A 19333-nucleotide genomic window follows, 5' to 3' on the forward strand; every position below is an offset into this window, starting at 1 on the left:
CCCAGTCCCCCCCATTCCAGCCCCGCTTTGCCCTCCCCCCATTCTTCCCATTATGATCATTTTGCTCCCTCCTTGATTACATCTGCTTCACTAGCTCAGAAATAAAGATCCTTTGAGACTAATTTTGCACCCCCCCCCAGCTCCCCACCCCTGCCCTCCCCCTTCCCTGTAGACCAGGGCTCCTGTTAGCCCCTTTCTCACCGGCTGGAAGACATTGAGTTCCTTGTCTAGGGAGCTGGGGGGTTGGTGGGAGGGGGTGCCAGTGGAATGGGGGGTCTCTCCAACTCTGGGACGTGTCCAGCAATCCAAACCTGTCCTTCTTTTGTTCCTACAAATCTCTTCATACTGTCACTACCCTCTGGAGTCTGCCTTTCTCCCAGTAAGCAGGGGCTAGGGGAGGAAGGGGAGGAGGACCCTGAACTCACCCCACCCCTCGATTCCAGGGAAAGGAGGGAGGGGGGGGGAAAGGGGGGGAATTTAAATTCCCCCCTCATTAGCCAGAAAGGAAGCAAAAGGGGATAATTATAATTAAAAGCAGACAGCTGTGGATTGCATCTTTTATGTTCCTCCGAGCCTCCTCCCCGCTTCTGCCACCATCACCCAAAAAACCCGCACACCCCCTGTGCATCTTGCCCTGGTTTCCTGCAGAGTGGGGTGCAAGCTAGGAGGCTGCGATAGATTTTAGGCAAGGCGAATCCACACTTCCTCTTTCCTGACAGCACTTTCTGAAACATCTCAATAGGCCAAAGATGTGGGGGGCTTCCTCTTTCCTCTCCCCCTCCCAGAGAACCCGTACCCCCATAGTGGGGGCCTGTGGGGGGTGGGGGCACTCAGGTGGTAACAACTCATTCAATAATTTGGGGAAAATGTTTGATCTTCTTAAAAATAGCCATCCTGTTCACAATGAAATGAATACGAAGAATTCCTACAACTGGAATGTTTTCCCAGTCCTCCTCCCTTGGAATCGCCTGCACCCACCGGGAGGACAGCGAAGAGAGAAGCCAGGATCCATAAGGCAGTGTGTGTGGCAACAAAGAGAAGCTACCACAAATGCACGCAGATACATACATATGCTGGGTAATTTGGGGGGTGGTGTTGCTGGGCCTAGCTTCTCTATCCTATGTATTTATAGAACTTGATCATAGGCCAGAACAGCAGGATAATTATAGCATTATTAGCATATATGCAAATCAGGTAACCTATATACGCTGAATGGAGGCAGATTATTATTTATTTCTCTCCCCCTTTCTCCTTCCCTGGTACCAGCTCTGGCTCCTCCGAGCTGCACACCAGCAATTATCTGACATTATAAGAGGGGGTTGTAGCCCTGGGGGAGGGGGGCTGAGGGGAGTAGGACAGGAAAAAAAAAACCCACGGGCGGGTGGCAGGCGGTCGGGCGTTTTTATCTCATTTTACTCAATGTTATTCTGGGAAGAGCGGGGAGGGGCTCAGTGAGAAGCCTTTGAATTAACAAAGGGGGAGGGGGTGTTATGGAGAGACAGAGACCTGAAAACAGAGACAGATGAAGCCAGAAAAGCTGCGAAGCAAAGACAGAGACCAGGGAGACAGGACCACCGTTCCCGGGGAGCGGGGGAGCCGGGGACAGAGGAGTCGCAAATTCACACGGAGCCAGGCACAAAGACTCCAGATCTGGCGTGAAAACAAGGCTCTGTTGAGGTGGGGGGTGGAAGGATGAGCTGATCAGGGTCACTGGGCTGGGGGCCAGCATGGGCACCCAGACCTTCCCAGCCCTCGGACCTAGAGGCTGAGGCACCTCCATGTTAGCCAACCCTTCCCCCTTGTTCCACCACCTAAAAAATGGTCAGGAAACCCCAAGCCATGGCTTTTGGCGAATTCCTTCATTCTAACTAGTGCATGAGCACAAACTCAAGGTCCTAGAGCCCCTTCTCTTCCCCAGGGGATGGTACAGAGTCCGCCCTGGACTCTCTGGTGGGATCTCTCTGGACACCTTGGCCTCTAAGGAGTCCTCCCTGGGCCCTTGTCCTGTCCCTACTCTTCAGGAAGTATACCAGATACATGGATGGGAAGCTGGAAACTTTGCAGGATTCATTGGTCCCCTCTCCATGTCCCCCATCTTTCCTTCTCAGGACTTGCTCTACCGAGTTGCCTTCCCCTGCCTCTGCCTCACTGGGTAGAATTCTGCTGGCCCCAGAGTAGCTACGGGGATTCCACAGCTCCATTCTGATCTTGCCTCTACCCTGCTCTCAAGAAGTCTCCAGCCCCCAACTGGATTAGGGGAGTATTTCTGTCTGGCTCACCCCAAAGCCTTTTTTATGTTCCTAGAGATACCTGCATCTGTGTTTCAAATGTCTCCAAGTTCCTGTTTGTGATGTTGCTATCTCTGCCTCAAAAAAAAAAAAAAAAAAAAAAAAAAAAAGGCTTTGTGCACTTGAGGCAAACTCCAAAGAAGGTAATATTGGGGAGAAGGAGGGTTTTTTAAAGCAGGCAAGCTCCAAAGGTCTTGAGGGTTGTGTTAGAATGAAGAAGATATGTGCCAGAGGTGGTAGTGCACACCTGTAATCCCAGTGACTCTGGAGGCTGAGACAGGAGGATCACAAGTCAGCCTCAGCAACTAAGTAAGGCCCTAAGCAATTTAACGAGACCCTGTCTCAAAATATAAAGTAAAAAGGGCCAGGGATGAAACTCAGTGGTAAAGCATCTCTACATTCAATTCCTAGTATCAAAAATAGAAAAAGGAAAAGAAAAGAAGAAATGTTCCTGAAAGAAATGAATACAGAAACAGATAACTGATGAGGCAGAGCCAAAAGACTAGGAGGAAACAACTTCAAACCTGTACTTAGACTTGCACCCAAAAAATGGAACACACACACACACACACACACACACACACACACCAGCAAACCAGAGGGGCTTTAGAGCAAATAATTTCTGAATCTATGATGTGCATTTATATTTATATTTGTTCCTGGATCCAATTGTTTCTCATTCTTTGTGGCTCTATACTACAGAATGGTGTGAGAGCTGAAGAGGCAGAGAAAGATGGACAGACTGAGCAGCGAGAAACTGAGAGGCAGAGACTGAGACCCACAGACCGACCTACAAAAGGCACTGAGAGGCACCTCAAACCTGATCATGGATAGAGCAGACACAGGGGCCAAGCTTTCAGTTTTTTTTTCCAACTTAGAGACCTGGGATATGGCCCTCACTCCTGCCTGTTTCCACCCCAGGCTCAGCCCAGAAATTGGGGAGTAGATGTGTAACTTTACCAGGCACATTCCTCTGCACTAGTAACAGGCTGGGGTCCTTAGGAGAATCAATGGATTCTTCCCTGGGCTGCACCGTATAGAGATCTCTCCTGGCAGCCTGACATTCTCAGGTGGGGAGTCACCAGCACTTCTTTCTTGGTCTTTGCTTTTTTTTTTTTTACTTTTGTAGTTTTACTGTACTGTAAGTAAGTTCCAAGTCTATGGGGCTCTGTGTGCACACAAATATGTCTAACCTCATCTTCTCTCCTACAGAATTCATCTCTGTAGCAATCCAGTCGGATACCTGTAAATGCACATTGCCAGGCTTGATTGTCAGGACGTCTCTGACTGTGGAGCAGATCCACATGTGCCTGTGTGCAGATTTGTGTTTTTATCCAGTGTGGTCTGGGTGACTGATAACTTTCTATAGACAGGCTCTGTCTTTGGCCAGGCGTATCTGACTACCACTTCACAGCTGCTATGGAAGATACCTTTCAGACATCTGTAGATGAAGCTCCAACAGCCCTTTGCTCTTTTACCCCCCTAAAACAGCCCAAATCCCCTCCCTAAGTGGCTTGATTATATATCATATATACAGAGTTCTTCCATAAACCAACCTCACTGCAGAGCTGCCATAGCTTCGGTCGGTCACCTGTTCCCTGGAAAGGTGACCAGAGCTAACCACAGAGGCATGGCGATCACGCCAGCTTGATAATACCTAGAGCTGGAAAGAGATTTCCTACTTTACATCTTCCTGGGTGTATATTGGTACATATATTTGTACTTACTTTACTTTTATTCCTAGAATCATATACATCGTTTTGTTTTCAGATAAGTAACAGTCTACACAGGCACCTGGCCAAACACTAGCACTGTGCGTGATACATGTGGGATGGAATCCATACTGGCACGCGAATGGCTTCCTGCTTGGTGCTGTTGCAACACGGTGCCATTTCTTGGTACCGTAACTGTTTCTGTCTGCTTCACATAGGGTTCCTAGGTCTGATGCTCATTTCTGGGGCTCTGGCTCTGGGATTTTGCTTACATCCCTGAGCTAAGCAAGCAGCTAGTGTTGGAGCCCCTGCAACCTCAGTCCTCAGATACGTGGATAGTGAATCTGGGTGGGTGTTTATGGGTGCTAGGCTACTGCTGTCTTTGCTGGTGAGAATAGGCAGGGCCCCTTCCGGCTGCGGGGGTTTTCTCCCAAGAACCAAGAACCACTGCGATGGTTTGAGTTAGCCATTGAAATCTCCCTGGGCCGCTGAGTGTGTGCAAGTAGGTTCATGTTTTCGGTGCAAAGTCTATCAGCAGTGTGCAATCATGTGTGCACCAGGTTGCTGTATATGCACCACGATCGTGTGTATGTCCACAGTCTGTACATGTAGTTTGGGGCTTCGTGTGTTACCTTTGCTGGTCTCCGGCGTGTTTGTCGGTGTGTGTTGTGTGTACACGCTTGAGTTACCTGTGAGGCTCCCGGTTAACTCAGTGCACTTGGTGGACGATGACCTGCAGGTCCCTGAGTCCCACTGTGTATCACCCTGGGGTTTCTTTGTGCAAAGTGCGGATCTGGCCCTCTGCCTGCCCCTGAGCCAGGCCGAAGCCACGGTGGAGCACGCCACGCCAACACGGCCCCCTGCCCGCGGCGTCCCTGCCGGGTCTCTCGCCGGCGGCAGCGACTGCGACTGCGGCAGGCTCCCGCTTTCAGCAAAGTCCACGCTCCGCCGCGGCGTGGACCCGGCATGAACCCGCTAGGAGGCCCCGAGGGGGCTAGGAGTAGAAGAGCGAGTGTGGGGGACACTCGCCCAGTTACTCTCTCGCCGCGGTCACCCGCTGCGGACGCTGCCCGCGGGGAGAACCCCACGGCCGAGGGCGCAGAGGAGAGGAGCCGAAAGTGGGGGACGAGCCCGAACCCGGGAGAAGTGAGCAGAAAAGGAGGAAGAGACCCGATTTCCAAAAGAAAGAAAACCAAAGTCCACTTGAAAAGGCAGAAAATGTTAAATCAAAGGGGACCCAACAATAACGCCGAGTGACCTAAGAAAGCAAATGGAGCCAAGACGTTCAGGGTGTGAACTGGCTGATAGGAAGGAAGGGCGAGGAGGCGGAATCGGGGAAGAGGGTCCTAGACGGGGCGACTGGGCTTTGGGCAGCTTCGGTCTCGGCGTCGCCGCTGGGTGGCCCAAGCCCGGGTTCCGGGCATCTTCGCCCGCCGCCCGCTCCCCGGACCCGGCTCCAGCGAAGCGTCCCGCCGCCGACCTGCTGCCCGCCCCCGCCCCCAGCAGCGGGAGACCCAGGGCTGGACCCGGAGAGCCACCTCCGCTCCCCGCGCCGCTCCGCCGCCGCGCCCACCCCGCCGCCACCTCTCAGGGTCAGTTCTCCCTGGGGTTCGAGTTGTTGGCCGCTGGGCCCGTGTAGACGCTGGGACGGGGCTGGTGGCGCCGAGCGGAGTCTCGGGTCCGCCGGGGCTGGCGGGGAGCGTGGGGGTGGGGGCGGGCTGCAGATCGCGTCCCCTCTGCCGGGTCACAGCGCGGGACCCCAGCCCGGCGGGAAGGGACGGCTCCTCTCGGCGCTCCGACTGCACGCGGCAAGTGGCCGCGGTGGTGCGGGGCCGGGGGCTGAGTCAGGAATAACCGAGAAGCCGGGGCGAGAGGGGAAGCCGGCCGCGGGCAGGAGGGAGATGTGGGGGTGGGGGTAAGAAATTGAGGGGGCTAAGAGAGGAAGAGAGGCCGGAGAGGAAAAGCAGAAGGGAAAAGAGAGCGGACCCAGGGCGGTGGACGGCGCAGCGGTCCCCTCCGGGAGTTGGCCCAGAGGCGCCGACAGCTCCCCTCCCCCGCGCTGCTGCTGGGACGAGGCTGCCAAATGGCGCCCTTAGACGCCACGTCCCCAGTACCCGGTAGGATCCAGACAGAAAGATTTAGCAAAGTGCAGACCCCACCGACCCCTAGCTCTTGGCAGGCAAAGGGGACTTGAGGGTCTGTGGGGCAGTGAGAGGCTGCCACATTGTGGGGCACAGAGACGCCCCAGCAAGCCCAGCTCCTCCAGATTCAGGCACCCACGAGCTGCTTCGGGGATCCCGTCCAGGGAGACTCTGGCCTGGTTCAGAGCTCACCCCTTAATAAGCCCGGACTGACTTGAGTGATGGGCAATCAAATCGGGAGTCGTTTTTCCTCTCCGAAAACCTGAATGGACATCTCCTGCCCCTCTCCCATTTGTGAACTGGTGGGTTAAAAGGCCACTAAGACGGACTCGGCGGCTCTGACCGCAAAGTCACTTCCCCCACCTTTTTTCTCCTTCATATAAAGCAGGTCTGAGGCTGGAGTCCCCAAAGTCTTTTCAGTTAAAAAAAAAAAAAAATTAGAACCAGTAATAAAGTGGACTCCGCTCAGTCCAAAGGAAAACAACCTGGATCTGGAGGCCAGTCAACCTCATCCCAGAACATTTTGGAGCTCATCAGTACACCTATTGAGTACTAGTTGGTGTCTGGGTGTGGGTCATCGGCTGAGGAGTGGACAGCTCCTGCCCAGGAGGGTGGGAGAACAAGAAGGGCTTGTTCTTCATCAGGAGGGCCCCTGCCAGAGATGGATAACCTGCCCTGGTGCTCTGGTGGCAGACATCTGGGGGGAGGGTGCAGGTGAGGGAATGTGCACAATCTGAGAGGGCACTGCCTACGGGCCTCTAAGCCAGTCCCCTAGCCTCTCTGTAACTTCTTTAGAACAGGTATAAGGGGGAAAAAGGAAACTATCTCCCTGGGTGCTGCTGAGAAACTCCGTGAATTCATGCACCCAGTCCCTGCCTTCGTGGCTCTTCATAGACTCTCTGGAAATTGTAGCTGTTCTTCCAATTCAGGAATGTCCTGTGGATGTTTGGCTTTTCCTGTTTGGGGTGGGGAGTGTGAAAGGTGGGGTGAATGACTGTTGCTGGCTGCCTCTGCACTCTTACCTTTTGAGTCAAATTCCCCCTGGTCCATTCACCAATAATCAGTTCCATATTTTTTTATAGTTAAAGTTAGTACATTCACAAGTGTTGGAATTTTTCTTTATTTCTTTTCTTTTCTTTTCCTTCAATGCTGGGAACGGAACCCAGGGCTTCCTGCACGCTAGGCAAGTGCTGTACCACTGAGTGAGTTACACCCCCAGCCCCAAAGCGTTGGAATTCCTATTTGAAATGGAATAATTTGTTTGTACTGCCATTCTGTCTCCCCACACGCCACTTTCCTTACGTGTGGATTTTCAGAGACTTACAGAGATTCTGTGTATGGAACAATGCACATTTTAATGTTTTGGTTTTTAATACGGCAAGGTAAACCTATAAATGTGATACAATTCCAATCCGATACCTATTAAGGGGTGGTTGTAAAAATAAAGTTTGGGAAGTGACTTAAATGTTAAAAGGAATAAAGAAAATATTGTGTAATAAAGGATTTATCCAAATTTACACTTGCATTTATCCACATGAATAGATCTCACAGTTTGATGTTGAATGAAGTGGTTAAAAATTGAGATAAATAACGCTATCCCATTGATTCAGGTTATAAACATATGAAATATATACAACATTCATAGTATGTTTGCATGTTTTGGGGAAAGACGGGGAGAGTCAAAGCAAGGAAATTGTGTGTGTGTGTGTGTGTGTACTTACATATGACCAGAGGATGCACAGGCAGAAGAAAAATAGTAGGTTGGAGAAGAGAAAAAAAAAAAACACTGACTCAGAGTCAAAAAAGTTAAATTTCAGCCCTAACTCGGTCACTCACTGAACTGGTGGACTTTAGGCAAATCACCAGCCCTCGCCAAACCTGTCTTCTAATCTTTGGAATGTTCTCGCGGAATCCAAAGGAAATTCTGCCCATCAGAGTTTCTTTATGAACTTCAAGGTGCTATGTAAGACTTCACCTAGCTTCTCTGAGCCAAGCCACGTCAGTGCCTCCAACTGCAGCACACCGGTACTCAGGGGGTCCCCCCTGGCCCCAAGCCCAGCGGCCAGGGTCCTCTCCTTAGAGAGGATCCTGGGCCTGGGGGCGCTTGGGCTCCGGGGGATGAGGTGAGTGCAGAGAGCGCAGACTTTTACCTTCCCTTTCACACTTCTTCTTTCTCCCCAATCCCGCCTCCCCACCCCAAGGTAGCACTTTGCCCTCTCCCGGGTGGCTCCCCCGTCCTTGAAGTACCAGGAGGCTGGGCTAGATTGCCGAAGGATGGAGATTGCAGAGGGCCAAATAGAATTTGGATTCTGAGAATTCTCGGACCTTCCAAGCAAGAGGCTCAACAACGTCTCTCCCTGGAGAGGCCTGGACACCCTGGGAATGGGAAGGGTGACTGCTGGGGTACGGCGGTGAAGACACCCCAGCACACCCCCAAGTGGGGTCAGGGAAAAGGAGAAAAACGAGGCCCTGAGATGGCCCCGGGAGAATTTTCCTTTCTGCGCTCTCAGAGGAGAGAGGCACAGCTAACAACCTCTTCCCAAATTCTCTGTGCGGGATTCGGCTGCTCCCAGAGGGGGGTCCTTTCTAACAAGGTGCCCCCGGGCCCTGCCCCTCCCTCCCCAGGAGCCTGAGCCGCCAAAGGTTCCTGGAATATAATGGATCATTTTCCAATTTACCAGGGTCTTAGAGATTACGCCGCTAATCCCATCAAAGACCATCTGCTTACATTGTCCCTCCTGAGCCAAAATAAATAGATCCTTTACTCCCTCCACTTCAACTCCTCTGGGGTATTGTAGCAGGAGAAAGTTCGACAAGGCCCATCCCGTTCCCCCCTCCCCCCTGCTGCTCGCTGGACAGAAAGGGAGAAAACAAACTTAGCTTGTCTGAGGTGTGAAAGGTCACTTACGTTCCTGGCCCGCATTCTTCTCGGGAGCCTGCGACGATGGGAATCGGGGAGAGGGGCGGGTCCGGGGCTCTGGGGGTCTCTCAGGATCAGCCCCCTGTGGAGGTGTGGGACGGGCTGTCCTGTGCCCCACCATCCTGCTGTCTCTGCCCTGAGGCCACCTTGGCCCCAGCCCTTTTTTTTTTTTTTTCTTTCTAGTCTTTAGATTCTCCCACCTGTGACTGTTGGGAAATCATTACGGAAACCTCACTCTCAGGCCTCCCTTGGCAGGGCTGTGGGAAAAAGGACCCCCAAATCCCCATAAACACTAATTTGATTTCATCTGAAAGTCATTTATTCTCTGAGCTTTCCCCACGTGTTCTCTTCTGTGTTATTAATCTACTGCGGCAGAAAGAAGTTTCCTAAGAGGGGCGGGGGGGGGGGGGCAGGGACAGCCTCCTGGCCCAGGGTCTCAGGGGACATCCACGGCCAGAGCAGGAGTGGGGGCCGCACAAACCGACCGGCCTTTGCTTGGGGCCTTAGATCATGCGTGTTATGTATTATTGCAAGGTGACAACTGCTCTGGAAAATAAATGATAGATAGCCGGGTGCTGTGTGATCCCAGTGACGCAGAAGCATGAGGTTTGAGGTCAGGCTGCGAGACTTAGTGAGACCCTGTCTCAAAATAAAAAAATAAAAAGGGGCTCAGTGGTGGAGTGCCCCTGGGTTCAAACCCCAGTCCTGGAAAGAAAGAAAGAGAAGGAGAGGGAGGGGGGAGACAGAGAGAGGGAGGGAGGGAGGGAGGGAGGAAGGAAGGAAGGAAGGAAGGAAGGACGGACGGAAGGAAAAGGGAGAAGGAATGAGGGTGTGGCCTCACTGAGGAGGCGGCTGTGAAGCGGAGCCTAGGGAAGGTCAGGGGGCACTCCCAGCCCTCTCTGTCCTTCAAACCTCAATGTGGGCATCTTAGCGACTGCCCAACCTGCTCCAGAACCTGCAGGGGCTGCAGACAACCTGTCTGATCCCTTACAGGACAATGTGCAGAGGCAGGTCTCTCCAACTCTGCCAAATGACCGCCTGTTGGGGGTGACTGCCCCAGACACAACTGGGGTCCAGAAAGGGTGACAGAAACATTGGAGTCAGGAGGGACTATCTCAGCGTGAATGGACCCCAGCCTGGGCTCCTTCCCTCTCTCGCTGCCCATTCCCTCACTGTGAAACAGGAATCATGCCCACCTCATAGGAGTGCCGTTACGAGATGATACCTGGTTCCTGGTGCACTGGACAAAGCACTGTGTGGATGACAGGGAGCCAGCCCTCAAATCACAGAGAAGGACCAGTCATGGTCCCAGCGACTTGGGAGGCCGAGGCAGGAGGATTGTAAGTTCAAGGAGAGCCTCAGAACTTAGTGAGGCCTTAAGCAACTTAGCAACACCCTGCCTCAAAATAAAAGTTAAAAAGGGCTGGAGGTGTGGCTCAGTGGTTAAGCATCCTTAGGTTCAATCCCCCCCCCGGCCCCAAAAAAATAAATCATAGAGAAGGTGGGAAGAATCGGTTTAAGAAATTTAACAAGAACGTGTAAACTTTGCATTTAGAAACAAAAGACAAAAATTTCCCAGTTACTAGGTTTGTTCATTTGACAAATGTTCTCTGGCTGTCCCTTTGTGCAAGGCAGTTAAGTGACATAAAGAAGAAAGGGGCATATGTCCCGATTTAAAGAGTGAAAACAAGGACACAAATTACTGCTCAGGAAATAGAAATTCTATGGGAAGAGAAAGATCGATTTGAGTTGGGATAATGTGGAATCAGGAATGGGTTTCCTCAAGGAGGTGGCCTGAACTGAGTGGTCACTGAAGGACAAAGAAATCCCAAACATGAGGAGTACAGGAGAAGGCAAAAACCTTGAGGAAACATGCTTGGTGACAACTCAGATCCAAAAGCCCTGGACATCTCAGGACCATCAGGTCATCAGGAGACCTTGATAGGATGTGACTGGCCGGGGTGGTCCAAGTTGTTGGCATGATGGCCCCGCAGCTAAAATGACTCTTAAAAGAGAAGTCTTCCTAAGTGGGGAATTGTGGTGGGGGGGAACTGATTATGGAGACCTGGCATCTGTCCTTAAGATACTGATCCTTGATGGACCATTTGTGTAAGAGGGGCCGATTTACTTGATGATTCAGAAGAACCTGTGACTAGAAGTGAGGAGGAGGACTGGATGCTGCTTAGAGCCTTTGTTTAACATGTGGGGCCCTGGGTCCCATCCCCAGCCCCCCCCACACACACACATCTTTATAGAAATGAGAAGGAGGTAGGGCATGAAGAAAAACAAACTGTCAGAAAAGACTAAATACAATGTTTGAACATGAATCACCACTCATCAAAAATACAAAAGGAATTTCTGTTCAGAATAGGTGATTGATAACCATAAGCTGTACTGGGCACAGTGGCACACACCTACAATCCCAGCATCCTGGAGGCTGAGACAGGAGGATCATGAGTTTGAGTCCAGCTTCAGCAATTTACTGAGACCCTGTTTCTAAATAAACGAATGCATAAATAAAAAATAAAAATAAAAATGGCTGGGGATGTGGCTCAGTGGCAAAAGCCCCTCCAGGTTCAATCCCCAGTACCCTCTCCCAAAAATAAAGGATGGATAGAAAGAAGCACTGTCAAAATTCTCTGAAACTATAAACTAATACATGTAGTTGTAAATGGCAATGATGATCACTCACATTTATTGAACATTCTGTTTCAAGACCTTCACATGCATTACTATAAAGTGCTGCAGGAGTTCAGGGAAAGGAGAGACTCAGACTCACCTCTTCCTCACCATGGAGTGATGTCTGGAGGAAGCAAGAACAAAAATCACAACCCACAGCAAAGAAAGGGGTCAGATCTGCGTTCTGTTGTGCTGAAGGAAAGTAGGAGGGCACTGGGGGCTGGGGACCTAGCTCAGTTGGTAGAGTGCTTGCCTCACATGCACAAGGCCCTGGGTTCAATCCCCAGCAACACACACACACACACACACACACACACACACAAACAAACAACAACAACAAAAAAAGAAATAAAGTGGGAGGGCATCACTGGACAGAGCAACAGTGGAATGAAAGGGGTACAGGGTACAGGAGGGGCTGGGGCCGTAGCTCAGTGGCAGAGCACTTGCCTAGCACCACATAAAAAATAAATTAATAAACAAAGATACTGTGTGTCCCTCTGCAACTAAAAAAATAGCTTAAAAAAGAAAATGGTACAGGAAGGGGGATTTTTGTCATAGAGAGACTAAACCTATAAAACGTGAAGCTAAGGAGAAGACAGCATGTCCTTTTTTATTTTTGGTACTGGAGATTGAACCCAGGGATGCTTAACCACTGAGCCACATCCCCAGCCTCTTTTATGTTTTATTTTGAGACAGAGTCTATGCTGAGTTGCTTAGGACTTCACTAAGTTCCTGAGGCTGGCTTTGAACTCACAATCCACCTGCCTCAGCCTCTCAGGCTACAGGGATTATAGGCTTGTGCCACTGTGCATGGCTAAGACAGCATCTGTCCACCGGCACTGTATAGGGGACATGGGAAGCTTGTATTATGAAGGCCGGCATAACATGATCAACTCCCTGCAGCTGCTAGCTATGCAGTAACTTTTAGGTTTTCCTAAATGAAACAAGATTTACTCAAAGGCCCCTGGCTTTTGGCAGAAGCTTCTTTCCTCTAGCAGGAAAAAAAAATTTATATATATATATATATATATATATATATATATATATATATATATGATGGAAAGATAAGATGAAGTGTTCCATAAGCAACACAGAGAGTTCTGCTTTTCTGGAAAGGTCTTTCTATGAAGAAAGAAATTGATCAGCGTCTGAGATGTCCTGAGACAGGTATGAATGATATCATTGTTTGTTTAAAAAACAAACAAAAAAAAAAAAAGAAAGAAAAGAAAAAGAAAGCTCTGAAACCAATTCTTTCTCCCATCCGTCTATATTGGGGAAGGATTCCTATTTAAATGCTCCCCAACTCAGATTGCTCATAGAATTCTTCCAGTTTCTCCCTTTCTTATGCCCTTTCGAGAGCCAGAGAATTCCAACTCTAGGAACAATCTGAAAGCCAACCCTAGGCATATGTGTTTAGCCCTCTCCTCTCGGTTTTACTCTCTTCTGCCTGCTTCGGTGTCTTTAGCATTGGGAAAACTGTCATCATTTGAAAGACGATAGTAGAAAGAGAAGCGGTCCTCCAGTCAGTGGACGGCAGAGGAGGTGCTCCTAGCTAGGGCAGCCCCTTGTCAAGGCCAGAGAGGTCCTGGGCTCCCTCTCTCTCTCTCTCTCTCTTTTTTTGCCTTGTGCTGCCACCTAGTGTCCATAGACTTTAAAACACCCTACTCTAGGGAGGAACCTTATTTCATTCATTCACGTTGACTGATTCTTTCCTTTATTACAGATTCATTCCATCTTTCAGCAAATATATATGTTGAGCCCTCCCTCTGGTCAGCTACGGTTGCTGGTGGCTGCGTGGCTCCACTTGGTTCTAGAAGCCCCTGCGGTTGTGCTGTTCTAGACAGTTACCTCGCTGAGGTCCTTTCTCTGTGAGAGGAGCCCTCAGCTGGTCTCCTCTCAATGTTCCAGGTAAACGTAATTCCAAATTCTCTTGCTGTGGCTCACACTCATCCTCTTCTGTTGGCAGAAACTGTGGGATCCCTTCCCCACAATGCATTTCCAGCCTGAGGCTGGGCTAGGGGGAGTGTAGTGTCCGTTGAGAAGCGAATGGGCTGTTTGGTCAAAAGAAGAGACTGGAAATACAGAAGTAGAAAATTCTATGTGTGTGCCAGGAGGAGGGGGAGACAGGAAGATGGCTGTAGTGTCACCAGGAGACAGAACATTGCAGTTTACTTCAGAGGACAGATGTAGCCAAGAGATTTGAAGCTGGCTTTTTCCTGCCCAAGTCGGGTGCTGATTGTGGCACAAATGCGCCTCCTGGTGGCCACTTCAGGCAATGTCCTCCTGGGCTTGGGTACGGAGGAAGAGGAAGGGAGAAATGGCTGGGATGCTGCCGGGGTAGGGAAAGATACTGGGAAGCAGCATCATTGAATCTGTACTGATGAGGATTTCCAGAAAAGCAGTCTAAGGTCCCTAAGACTTCAAAGCACGGAACACTGTCTGGCATGGAAGCACACACCTGTAATCCCAGCAACTCGAGGCAGGGAGAATTACAGGTTTGAGGCCAGCCTCAGCGATGTAGCAAGGCCCTAAGCAATTTAGCGCTGTTTCAAAACAAAAAATAAAAATAAAAAGAGCTGGGATGTGGATCAGGATGAGTTCAATCCCCAGTACCAAAACAGCAACAAAACCCTGACCACTGCTTCTCTTTACCTACCACATGATGTTAAGGTAGGCAAGACTTGCCAGCCGTGATGGTGCATCCTACAGGATGCAGATACTTGGGAGGCTGAGGCAGGAGGATCATAAATTCAAGGCCAGTCTCAGCAACTTAGTGCCTGTCTCAAAATAAATAAAAATGGCTTGGGATGTAGCTCAGTGGTAGAGTGCTTGCCTAGCACATGCAAGACCCTGGGTTCAATCCCCAAAATTGAAAAGGAAAAAAGAGGAGAGCAAGAGTAAACATAAAGACTCAGAGAAAAGGAAGCACAGGGCATGTCAAAGACCATGTGCTCAGCTAGATAAAATACAGGATTTATAAAAGGACACTAGCGGGATGATAGGTGGTTAAGTTTGGTTTGGTTTGCAGTGTGCTGGGAATTGAACCCAGGGCCTCACACACGCTAGGCAAATACTCTACCTCTTAGCTTCACCCCCAGCCCCAGGCTGGTATTAGAAATATGGTGAGCACTGGTAGGAGGTAAGGTGGAAGGAGCACTTTGGATGACAAATTAAAGGGTTAGAACCAGCTGGGCATGGTGGCACACACCTGTAATCCCAGCTGCTCAGGAGGCTGAGGCAGGAGGATTGAGAATTCGAAGCCAGCCTCAGCAACTTAGTGAGGCCCTAAGCAAGTCAGTGAGTCCCTGTCTCTAGATACAATATACAAAATAGGGCTGGGGATGTGGCTCAGTGGTCCAGTGCCCCTGAGTTCTATCCCTGGTACAAAAAAAAAAAAAAAAGAAGGTTAGAACCTCATTCAGTAACGGGGGGGGGGGGGGGGAGTTTAGGATTTTTTACTCGCAAAGAGTGAGGTTTATAACTATGCTTTAAAATGAAATGTGTCAGTGATAGTTGAGAAGTTTGCTAATTTACACACAGAAGGATAGTGAGGCTGAGCCAAGGAGCTGGTAGTAGGCAGATAAAGGGGGAACAGATGTAGCGAATATGCAAAAATATAGGGGACCTGGAAACTGATTCCCAGAAGCAGGAAGGAATTCTGTGGTCAAATACCACACAGAGGCCTGAGCACTGACTAACCAGGCTTACTAAATACTTAAAAAAAAAAAAAAAAAAAAAAAAAAGAGAGAGAGAGAGAGTGAGAGAGAACTTTTTTTTTAATATTTATTTTTTAGTTTTCGGCGGACACAACATCTTTGTTTGTATGTGGTGCTGAGGATCGAACCCAGGCCGCACTCATGCCAGGCGAGTGCTCTACCGCTTGAGCCACCTCCCCAACCCCCCCTTTTTTTTTTTTTTGTACTAGGGATTGAACCCAGGGGTGCTTAACCACTGAGCCACACATATCTCCAATCCTTTTTTTATATTTTATTTTGAGACAGGGTCTTACTGAGTTACTTAGGGCCTTGATAAATTGCTGGGGCTGACCTTGAACTCTCAATCCTCCTGCCTCAGCCTCCTGAGCTGCTGGGATTACGAGCATGTGCCACCACCACCCTGGCTCCTTATTTTTCTCTTTTCTTTTTATCTCCCCCATCTCCACTTGCAAAGATGATGGAGCCCAGGGATACTCTACCACGAGCTACATCCCCAGCCCTTTTAATTTTGGACAGGATGTTGCTAAATTGCCCGGGCTGCCCTCAAATTTGCCATCCTCCTGCCTCAGCCTCCCAAGTAGCTGGGATTACAGGCAGGCAGCCAGAGTGCTGCACGTGCCTGAGCTCAGTAGTAGGGCATCCCTGGGTCCAGTCCCCAGTACTGCAAAAAATAACAACAATAAAAATTGCATGCATTTGTGAGTTAAAGTGTGAATATTGGCTTTAACATGTTGATGGCGATGACATTGACTGAAATAGGAAATAGTGGGAGGAGCAGATTTTTCTTTTTGTGTGTATGTGGGTAGGGCAGTTGGTTAACAAATTCACAAGTTTAGGAATTGTGGGATTTGAGAACCCACATCCAGTTTGAGCTGTCTGGCAGGCATTGTATAATTTGGGTCTGAAATCAGGAGAGAGGGCCTATGAATCGTGGAAGCCACAGAAGTAGATAAGAGGACCTAAACAGAGAGCAGAGACAAGCACAGAGACACCAACACGCAGAGGACAAGCCAGGTGTGGTGGTGCACCTGCAACTCCAGCCACGCTGAAGGATACACACATTTCTAGACCACATTTTTTGGTCCACTATTCTATACCGGATCATAGGAAAGAGGAGCTCTTCCTACCCTCAAATTGCACATGCTGAAGTGTGATCGTAGTGGAATATCTCCCTCTTTCATTTCATCTTACAGTTCACATTAGTTTTGTGTATTTATTTATTTACTGGATGTCCCTGAAGATTGAACCCAGGGGTGCTCTCCCACTGAACTGTACTCCACCCCTAGCTCTTTTATTTTAAAAGTTTGAGGCCAGGTCTCGCTGAGTTGCCCTGGGCACGGTGGCACATGTCTGTTATCCCAGCAATTCAGAAGGCTGTGGCAGGAGGATCACAAGTTCAAAGCCAGCCTCAGCAAAAGTTGCTAAGCAAAAGTTGCTAAGCAACTCGGTGAGACTCTGTCTCTAAATAAAATACAAAATAGGGCTGGGGATGTGGCTCAGTGGTTGAGTGCCCCTGAGTTCAATTCCTGGTACCGCCTCCCCCCAATAAAAAAAAATAAATTAGAAAATGTGCCCACATTCACAATGGTAATGTGAGCCAGCTGACTTCTTTAGATGGGCCATGGCCACTTGGGCCACTTCGCTCAATTATGTTATCATATTATCTGCTTACTCATCTAGGCATTTGGGTCTGTCTTTATTGCTTTTTTTTTGGGGGGGGGGCGGTCCTGGGAATTAAACTCAGGAGTTATTTACCACTGAGCTACATCCCCAGCCTTTTTTATTTTTTACTTTAAAACAAGATCTCACTAAGTAGCCCAGGCTGGCTTCAAACTTGAAATCCTCCTGCATCAGCCTCTGAAATTGTTACTCTTCCTGTTATTACCTCTCAGATCCTTCTATGTTGCTTTCAGTAACTTCAATACAAGTTATTCTTCTTGTATTGAATAACTGGACTTGCACTCTCAGTCTTGTACACATTTTATTATTGAGTTTACACAAATTACTTCCAACTCAGTATTATAAAATCATCAAATGTTGGAGTTGGAAGAGAATTTAGGGATCAGATAGTTCAGTCTTCTCAGTTTATAGAATACACCTGGATAACAGAATCCTGTAACTCAAAAGAACTTTAGAGGGTTTGTGTGTGTGTGTGTGTGTGTGTGTGTGTGTGTGTGTGTATGTATGTATCGGAAATTTTGTTTGGTGGCTCTTGGGGGGTAGAAGGGTACCGGTCATGCAAATAAACATTTTTTTTTAATATATACATCAGGGGAAATTCATGATTCTTAAATATTACTATCTACGTTTTTTGTTAAAACCATAGAACTTTAGAGATTAATGGACTAAATTGATAAATCAGAAAGTTGAACCGGGCCAGTTGCTCAGGGCTTCGCTAAATTGCTGGGCCTGCCCTTGAGCCTACGCTCCTGTTTCGTGCTGAGTATTCTAAGGGAATATAAACTTGAAAATGGCAAGATATGTGTTCTACAGGAATTCATAAGGTGGGTGTGACATACACACCCAGATATAATCTTTTAAATCTTAAGTGCCATCACCCCCACTAGACACAAGCAGGGAGGCAGAGTCGTCATGGGACTGGGGAACTGGGCAGCCTGGTTCCAGGCTGCTGCACCGTGACTCGCAGTGTCCCGGGACTCCACCCGGCTTTACAGCCCGTCTGGAGGAGTTTTGTGCAACAATCCAGAGAGAATGGATCTAAGTTTAGTGTAACGTGAAACATCAGCGCTCACGCGTTGGCCCTGCACAAAGACCCAAGCCAAGGGCTCCTCGGCCGTTTGGGACGGTCTTGTTCCCCGAGGGCAGGGACCGAAATCCCCCGTTTTTCTAGATCTCCCAGGCAGCGCCCGGTCCGGATGCAGTGATGACGGAGACGAGGGATCTGGGGAATCTGAATCCAAGATCCCGAGTTCTAACTGCCCCTCGATGTGAGGAAAGAGTTCGAGGCACTTGGAGCAGCGCATGCGCGCCTCGTCCCCCAGGCCCTGGAGAGAGGCAGCCCAAATTGGTTTGCCCCGCTCGGGGTTTTCCCACACGGGAACTTGATCTTTTGTGTACGCATGCGTCCTACCCAGGCTTCGGTTGGTTACTGCTCCCGTCCGTCATCGAAAGAGCCAATAGAGAGAGCCCGAAGAGCACTTCCCGCCCAGCAGAGGAATGTTTGGGGTCTTTGTCCACAGGCACGCCTACTCGGGGAGTAGTTCGGGGGTCTGTCTTGGCGCCTTTGGGGAGGGTAGCTGGGCCACGCTGCAGTACCGCTACCCCGTTGGCTACGTCGTGGCGGGGAGACGAGACGACAGAGAGGGGACCGGTGGAAAGGGCAAGAGCAGCCCTTAGAACAGTGCCCGAAGGCCAGTGGCCAGCCATTGATTAAACACCTCTGGGGCCCGTGGTGCCGCGACTGCGGTGACCTCTGCCGTCTGGGAGGCTTACAGGGTAGGGAAGGCTAGTGAGACGAGTGACGGGCGCACGCCTTCCACCTCCTTGCCGCGCTTTCGCCTTAGATGGAAATTCTCTTTCCAACCCCGGAACCGCTCCGTCGTCCCGCCCGGCCCTGGCTGGCAGGGCCGGGATTGGGCGGCACGAGCGGCACCAGCCTCCTCTGCACCGGGCGTGGTGACGGGTCTCCGCGGGGCCCGGCGGGCGCGTGACCAGCCCGCAGGCGTGCCCTCTCCCCCACCCGCTGGGGCCGGCGTCGCAGTCACCAGCTTTTTATTGGGCACGTGGCGGCTGATGCGCCGTAAAAAGGAGTGATTGTGGGCGGCCACCCTAGACCGAACCGCCCGAGCGAGGTCCCTCCAAGCCGTAAACGCTTGGAAGTGAGCACAAGGGGCGGGGTAAATCAAACTCAGTCCAA

The sequence above is a fragment of the Callospermophilus lateralis genome, chromosome 7, assembly GCF_048772815.1.
Source record: "Callospermophilus lateralis isolate mCalLat2 chromosome 7, mCalLat2.hap1, whole genome shotgun sequence".
NCBI lineage: Eukaryota > Metazoa > Chordata > Mammalia > Rodentia > Sciuridae > Callospermophilus > Callospermophilus lateralis.